This window comes from Arachis hypogaea, chromosome 15 (assembly GCF_003086295.3).
Source record: "Arachis hypogaea cultivar Tifrunner chromosome 15, arahy.Tifrunner.gnm2.J5K5, whole genome shotgun sequence".
Classification (NCBI taxonomy): Eukaryota; Viridiplantae; Streptophyta; class Magnoliopsida; order Fabales; family Fabaceae; genus Arachis; species Arachis hypogaea.
The window spans coordinates 158,200,861-158,210,580 of record NC_092050.1 but is presented as its reverse complement, the minus strand read 5'-3'; positions in this window follow the sequence as shown (position 1 = coordinate 158,210,580).

Genomic DNA, 9,720 nt, shown 5'->3' with positions numbered 1-9,720 from the left:
AAAATTGTGTCGGATACAGAGATTTAAGGTTTGCACTCGTAAAAGAAGGGAAGAGAAAGGACGTTACAGGGATGGCGAACTCGAACAACAATGCGATTAACGTTGTAGTGTTAACTTCATCTCAAAGTGGTGAATAGGGTTTTAGACATTTAAAAAAAAAATATAGAAAAAAAAAGAGAAATGTTAGGGGCAGCAACTTTTGTGATATGTAGCCATCAAATAGCCATCAGTGGTGATTTTAATAGTGTGAGATTGGTATGAGATTTCATCCAATGACTCACTTTTCTTTGCTAGTTACATGCTGGCCAGAATTTAACAAAGTTGCTGGCCCCTAGACTTTTCCATTTTTTTATAAAGACACTTAAAAATAAAGGTCACAAAATAAATGTAATTATTCATTAAATTTGGTGTAGTGCATTTTTATACGGAGACATTTTCATATGATGAACCACTATTATTTTATTATTATTATTATTATTATTATTATTTATTATTATTATTATTATTATTATTATTATTATTATTATTATTATTATTTATTATTATTATTATTATTATTATTATTATTATTATTATTATTATTATTATTATTATTATTATTATTATTATTATTATTATTATTATTATTATTATTATTATTATTATTTTATTATTATTATTATTATTATTATTATTATTATTATTACTGCTGCATTTCATTTCACTCATTCAGCTAAAAAACCATACAGAACTACTACATTCACAGAAAAATTTATCCTGTATACTATGTTTGTATGGTGACACGAACTTTTCTATCGAAAATGTTTGGTAACTAAAGAAAATCAGTCAAAAACAGCCATAATTTGTCTTATTTAATATTCATTAATTGTTGCGATAATTAATTAATGCTAAATAAGGTAAGTTCTGGCTGTTTTTTTTTGTCTACCTAGCATTACCCATTTTCTATATATATGGATTATGGAGGATCTTTGTATATACAATGCTACCACAAATTTGAAGACAGTATTGCAAAATTATACTTTGTTTATGGAGGATTTGATTTTGGACATACATTAATTGGTCTACACTCTACACTCGTGGGCTCCATCATATATCGCACTATTTTCGTGGGCAAATTAAATTAAACCCTAGTTTTGGGATACATATTAACGGATGAAGCCATATAAGCTTTCAACTTAATTTTTCTCACGTTTTGTAAATGACAAAAAGTGGGTAGCAATTTGGTTGACAAACTTTGTAAAATTTCATCAGAATTTGATTTTAAATATTATGTTACAATATAAGAATTAAATAAAATTGAGTATACGTAACCCAAATCCAAAATTTAGTTCAAAAGATAAGGATTATTTTATGCTTCATATCTTTGAGGGACATCTAACTTATTATTTAATTTGTGGTCGTGAAGGAGGTGGGACTTACAGAATACCAGCATGAATTTATTTTTTTTTTCTTAAGAATATGACCAAGTATTACCAATTGAGTCCACTATACTAGTTTTGTCTTTTTAAAAAATTATCATGTACTAATTACCTAGCTAGAAGCACCATAGAACATATAAATAAATTTTAAAAGTATCTAAATGAATTCATTTTTCAAAAATAGAAAAAAAAACATATCCAAAAAAGTTTTGTCTTGAAATTTGATTATTTAACAATAATGTAAAAAAAAAAAAAAAATACAGCAACTTGTAATAAAAAATACATAAAACCTAATTTTTATACACGATCAATATAAATTTTTTTTATAGAAATAATCAATTATATATTTAGGGATCATAATAGGGCAAATTTTTAAACTATCCAATCTCACCTTATTTTATCCTATATAATATGAGTTAATAGTCAAAATTGTTTCTAAAAGATACTCCGATCTCCATTTTCGTTTCTAAAAGATAAATTTAATCAAAATCATCCTCAAAAGATTTAAAATTAATCACGTTAGTCCTTCCGTCCATTCTGTCACTAACGACGTTAAGTTTTGCTAACGTGACACGTTAGCTTGACAACCAAACCCAAACCAGACCCGAATTCTACCCGCATCTAACCCAACCTAAACCCAGCAACGAACAAGATTCTCTTCTTTCCATATTCAACATCTTCTTTGTCTTCTACCTGAAGCTTCACCACGCCGCCGTCCTGCAAGGTGTTCTACGTTGCCGTCAATCCCTGTATGTTCTTCTACCACGATGCCACCAATCTTTACCCGCAGTTCTTCTCTTTGTTTCAATCCCATAATCCCTTTTCTCCTCCTATTTTCTCCCTTTCTATTATTCTTTTTGCCACCAACATTGAAACCCTTCTTCTTTATTGATTCCCGATTTGGATGAACATACACACTTGCTACTCTATACCCATTTTTTTGTTTTTCGAAATTTTAACTCTGCTGTTGGATGCTCCAGTTATTCAAAAACTGAAACTTTGATATAATATATGGAGGATCTTTGTTCCAAGTCTGCCAAGAGTGGTGACAGTGTGATTGCCACCACATATGGAACCAAAGAAAATCATAAGAGCTATAAGACCACTGTGCCTTCTGATTTGGTACCTGCGCCTCACACAAAGGAGGACATTAACAAGCAGGAACGTGGTGCTGAGAATGCTGCGGGAATTAGTGTTGCTGGTAATCAAAAGATTGGTCAGTTTTATGTTAAGCATTTAATTCCAATTGAGAGGTTGGCGTTTTGGAAATAGGTAACTGCTGCTTCTCTGAACACCCTTCACCTAATGATGCAGAGAGATCGTCGTTGCTGTGTCCTCCAACTCCTCTCTGTTCTCTTCCTCAATCATCACCGCTGGCTTCTGGGGGAACATGGTTTCTTCCTCCACTGCAACTTGCACCGATCTGCTCTGCTTGTGTCAATCTTCCTCTATGTTCTTCCATGGACACCGCCAAGTTGGAATAAAGACCATTATTGGAAGAACGGCATCGACAAAGAGGCAGCAGCTATTAGAAATGGTATGGAGGCTGAGATGCATATAGGAGAAGGAGAGTCTGTGACCGCCGGGTCGGGTCGTTGGGTTGGGGCTCTAATTTAACGCCGTTAGTGACAGAATGGGCGAAGAGATTAACGCGATTAATTTTAAATCTTTCGAGGATGATTTTGATAAAAATTAACTTCTTTTGAGGACGAAAATAGATATCAGAGTATCTTTTAGGGACGATTTTAACTATTAACTCTATATAATATTTGTCTTATTACTACTTACAAGTAATAAAAACTCCACCCTAACATATTTTCGCCGGCTCATAGGTATCCGCTTCCCCGCTCTTACTTTTTTTTATTACCCACCCCAATTAGATATTCAGATGTAGGTATTCGAAGTTACGAGTTGTAGTGTCATTTTTATGTATATTGTCACATGACTCACCTCAATAAAAATAATTAATTTTTAAATTTATTACTTGAATTTTTTTTTTTTTAACCAAAGATAGGAAACTTGAACCCGCAACCTCTTAATTGAGTATGGGGAGACTATGCCATTTGAGCTATAACTCATTGGCTACTTGAAATTATCTAAACACATAAATTCAATTTGATGACAATTTAAAATTTTACTCTATACTTGTATATAAATTTTTTTATCTACTAAATACAAAACATTAACCTATATACTTTTTCAAAAATAGTTTTCAATAAATAAAGAAATATGATCAAATAAGCCCTTGATATATATGTGTGCTTCAAAACTAAGTATAACCACTAATTATGGCTTTGTATTGAAGAGAGGCACTCATCTTATCCTTAGAAGATCGAAATCTCTGGTTTAGTTAAAAAGAAAGTCCTCCACATGTCAGTAGTGATAAGGAACCGTTTCTTATGCGCCTATTGTATCTCATCTACTCATCAGAATTAGAAACATTACAAACGTGCTCATTTTTTCCTCCACGTGTTATGTATTATTTTTATAACACATGCAAAACATTGCATTCCCACTTGAGTAATAATAATATTACGTAGTATGATCTATTTATTTAAATTAAACTACTTCTATGGAATATATATGTAAGTAGATTATAATAAGGATTAATGGTGCAATATTTTTATAGTCTTTACAAACGTAATTTTTTTTTTTGTTAATTTTTAGAGTTAAGTAAAACTTCAATTATTTTAATATAATATCAAATTTGATTAGTCTTACAAACTTTATACATATTTAATTCTAAATATGAACACGTGTATTATAAATGAAAAAAAAAATCATTATCTTTTAAACTGACTTTTAATATTAAGTTAGACTTAATGATTAATATATTAACCGCCCCAAGCTCAGCCCCTCGATCTCCAAAAGCAAAAAGATAATTAAAAGATTCACAGAATGACATACATCACTACTTTTCTGACTTTATCTTCTAGAACAAAGTCTCGTTACATCTCTGGTAAACGACTAGTGCAGTTATATCTAACACACCTATTTATTATTCGATGCACACGGTATTTTTTAGTCCGATAAACTAAAAACTAATTCAATGTGAGTCTGAATTCTATTTAAAGATCTGTCGTTTGTTAATAAATTATTGCATGTAAAAGACAGGATTTAAACCTCAATACTTATTTAAGTGGACGAGTAATTGATCACTCCACCAATCCAATAATTGATTATATAGGATAATATTAGTAGTTAAGAGTTCTTATTATGTTTAAATTCATGACCATATAAATTAAAAGGTGAGTCTTTGCTTACTCTAAAAGTAAATCTTTTTACAGGTAGAACTGAAAGTTGTTCTTGTCGTTCAGAATCCTCTTTGGAAGGAGTAGCAAGAATCATTTCTAATGCTACTTCTGAATCGGGTCCATTTAATAATATCAAACATTAGAAACGTGCAAGTTCTCATGGAAATTATTTTACAGATTACACTATATATATATATATATATATATATATATATAGCTAGTGCTATTCATATATTATTTAATTCTAGCTACTTTAATGTATATATTGAAAACATAAAAATATTTTACATCAAATTACTTTTATTTGTACAACCAGTAAGAGTAATACAGTTGTAAAATTTAATTCTTTATATTATATATATCAGAGTAGTTAAAAAAAATTTCCACACACTTAATATTTTTCCAAAACTTTAGACGGTAGTATATTGAGAGAAAAATTCCAAGATTTTATAGTTTTCAATTATTATATCTAAAAATCTATATTTTATTTTTTTTATTAAACCAATCACATATAAATGGTAATTTCTTTTAAGAAAGTTATTTTATTGATAAGGATAAATTAACAGATCCTTACAATAGGAGGAATGGGTCCAAATTTGGACGGCCACAAAAAAAAAATGGAGAAATAATCCAAAATTATTGGGACAAACTTAAATAATATAGAGGTGCGAGAAGAAGAACGACTGAAAATACTTGTTCAAAAAATAAAGAATGCAAAACGACGTCATTTTTATGTTATACTGTCACTTTACGTTTTAGGTATGGCAGCGTTATAAAACTAACAGAGGGACGAACGTAATTAAAAAATTATTTAAAAATAAATTTAATTAATTTATTCCGACAAAAATAAATATCGAAGTATTTTTAAGAACGATTTTGATTATTAATTCAATGTGCTCCCTTGCCTCCATATAATGCGTTTACATGGCACAGTACTTATCTCTTAATTAGTTTACATGACTTTTATTAATTTAATTTTATTTTAATATCATATAATTAGATGAAACTTTTTTTAATAGTATATTTTAATATGATAAATTAAAAATTAATTCATTGTGAATTTAAACTTCATTTAATTAACTAATTAAGAGTTTATTATTAATTAATATATTATTATATATACAATATGAAATTCAAATTTTCGACAACTATCTAAAAAGACGAATAAACTAAACCCACTTAAATTGGTTATAAATGAGTAAAACTTAGCTAATTATTATAAAAAAAATCGCTTATTTCAAAAATTTAAACCGTTAAATATGTTGATTATATATAAGCATAAATAGTTTTCCTATTATTTTTTGTTTCTCTTTCTTTTTCACCAAAACCAGCTAACAAGCACTGTATACCTGAAAACATACATATGTGAATGATAACTTTCCAGAAATATATATACTGCCAAAACTTGCCCCTTGGTCTGCATACCAAAATTTGAAAACTAAGAAAAATTTGTATTATTCTCCACTTGCAAGAGAAAGAATCCAATTGTGCACATCAAAAGTCGGTTTGTATGTGAAATTTGAATGCAATTTCATACAATAATTTAAAGAACTTCTCACATACTAGCTTGAGGACCATATAAACCTATTTTCATAACATTCATAGCCGCATATTCTTTTAATTCAGCTTATTATTAAATTAGGAATGGGGTCATTTGTGTTAGGCTCAATAAGGGATGGTTGATTTACTATATAAATTGGGATTTGTGTAAAATTACATGAATAATTATATTTTCAAAACGTTTTGGATTTGTGTGAAATTTGCATAAATTTTTTTTAATATTTTAATAATATGTCATAAAATTATTTTTCTAAAAATTTAGAGTGATGATAGCGACTATTTGAATGATTATACTTCTGATATATATTAATTGGTGCAAGCCAACTTTAATTCTTGTATCTTTAATTAGTTTTAACTGAATTAATTTTTTTATAAAACCAACTATTAGATTAAAAGTTTATATATGCTATAGTATCTGTCATTAAATCATTTTTCTTAAAAATTTAAATCAATAAGAGGAAGTGCATAAATAATTATATTCCTAACGCATCTTCTTAAATAAATTTTTTTTAATTTGTTTAAATTTTTACATAGTATTTTTTATTTATTTTATATATATTTTTTCTCTTTTAGGAATAACAAAATCAAACTATAAATTTTTCAATTATAAAAACTCAAATACAATATCATTAAACTATTTTTTTTATAAATTTAATTAGCTAATAAAAAGAAACGCATAAATTATTATAGAAAAAGTATATGGTACTAATAGATTATCTGTTAATTTATTGTCAACAATAATTAATTATTATATTTTAAATACATATATAAAGAGATACATCTAAAACATACATCTATAAAAACACTTCTATTAGACTCGGTCATAAAAAAGACATTTTTATTAGACACATCTACAAAAACACTTCTATTAAAATACAGTTATAAATAAGAGTTGGCAGAAATGTTGTTGATAACGTAGCGGGATTGATTATTATATCTTTAATTATCTCCAAATTCTAACACGTTTACTTTACATGCATATTGGTATCTATCTTTGATGTGGAGGAGAAAAGAATAGGGAGAGGAGTAGTGGGGTTGTTTTAGCTAGGGTTTAGAGTGGGGAAGGGGGGGTGTTGTTTTATCTATAGGGGGAGGTTGTTTTATCTATATATGTCATTCTTCATTACTCTGACTATGTCTTCCTTTGAACAACCGAAATATAGAACAGTGAAATTGACAATGACTACATATATAAAGTGTTAGCAGCTTTTGATGATGAGAAGCAAGCTTAATTAACTGATACAACATAATAATCATCTATACGGAGATTATTCAATGTGTTAGGCTTCTCTCAAGAATCGTGTGGATGAGGAATTTCAAAAACAAGAGTAAGTGCTTTCATCCATCATACACAAGGAAAGGTGGGAAATGCATCATAACCTTCAAATTTGAATAATAATATTGAACTACTAAAAAAGAAGAATGTTACAGAACCCTAAACTGAACTATATTGTGTTGACCTCAAGTCAATGTGTTCCCCATGCATGATTCATGCATTACATTATTGCATGTGTTAGATATAATAATCATTGATGTATCTTTTCTTTTATTAGCTTAAATTTATAAGATTAATAGTCTTATATATAGTATAGCATTACAATTTTTATAACAATAAATTTTAAAATTTGATCTTTATTTATTTATTTTTATTTCTCACGGTATTTTCGACATGTCAAAGACTAATTTGCCGCGATACTGAGCTTTATTTAAGAGTTTGCATATAGCCAATGAGTTGCTGCATGTTCAAGACGGAATTCAAACTCTAAACACTTACTTAAGCGGACTAGTGAGCTAACCACTGGACTAATCCAATTTGATTAAAATTCGATCCTTATTATTCTAAAAAAATTTGAAAAAATCAACATGTATATAACTATATAAGGCAAATATAAAACTAAAAGAGAAAAATTAAAAGACTTATGTAAGTTAGATTTCGCTTAAAATCTAAAAAATATTTTTTTAAAAAAAATCTATTAATATAATTAGTTATATTTTTTATTATTTTAAATTTTTAAAATAAGTGATTTCATAATTGCACCCATATTCTCCCATTATGTAGTTAGTTAGCTAGTACCACTTTTAGGTGGAGTATAATGGAACTGATGATCTAAGATTCAAAGCAAACTAATAATCAATCAATTCAATTTGGAGGCTAGATTCATCCAAAAACTAAGTCAAGAAGTCGGTGTCCATATAACTAAAAAAGAGATAAAAAAAATTTAAAATAAGAGTCATGAGATGTTGCATTGTATATGCTCCCATTACTACTAGAAAGTGCGATATAATAATTAAAAATATTATTTATATATTAAAATTAATTTTAAAATTAATTATCATATATTTATGTATAATATATATATTATTTAACATGATTGGTGACATAATAATAGAAGGAAGAATAATACAAATAATGTAGAAGATAAGATAATAATAACTACGACCCACCATCTTCTTTTTTGTGCAGCTAAATGAAACGAGTAACGACAATGACATACAATACATACATACATAGAATTCTCCTGAATGGGGAAATTCTGCAGAAACTGAAAATACATGCATTAATATCAACTACTGGTGTCACATGATTATGGTGATACATGCATATTATATACTTGCTTGGTTTCTGCCCAACGTGTATATGTAATGTAATAGTGCTAGCTGTGCGCTTTGTGGAAGACTTTACTACTCCCATATCTTTAGTTACCACGATTGTTTCTTGAATTATAAGTATTATTTCAGAAAAATGATAGAGGGTATCATAATTTATTATTTTTTATTATTATTTAGTTATCAATTCAATTATTTTAATATAATTATTAAAGTAATTAATATTATATATTTTATTTTATATTTTTAAATATCGATGAAACTCTAATATTTTTTATTATTTTATTCAAAAAAATTATATTCGAGTATTATTTCAGATTTTATAAGAAAGAAAATAATTTTCTTGACGTTGATTATTTTGTATCTTAAATTTCCATCCAAAATAAACAAGTTAGTCACTAGTAGCAAAAAAAAAAGAATGATTATTTGCACTGTTGTTTTTAAAATGTTATTTATATATTAAAATTAATTATTAAAATCAAATATTAATGTATTTATATTCTAATATATATTTTATACTAATGATCGATTTTAGTATACATGTAATATGATTGATTTTTATTATGTGTTCTTTTTAGTAATATCCTATGGAAGATGGTTTTAGTGGGATTTTTTTGTTTTGGTGGCGGTCATGATCAATTGATCATAGTGCATAATGCATATTGGGTCTTCTCTCTCATAGTATATAGTGGAAGAAATGTTGGGGCCTCAATGAAAACCACAATACAAATAATATGGGCCTCTCCTCCTTAGATAGCATTAAAGTTAATAAAAAATGCACAAGTCAATTACCAAAAACAATACACAATTCAAAAAAAAACATTTAATTTTAATAGTTAAATAACACAAATTTTAATGACTAAATGTATAAATTATGTAAA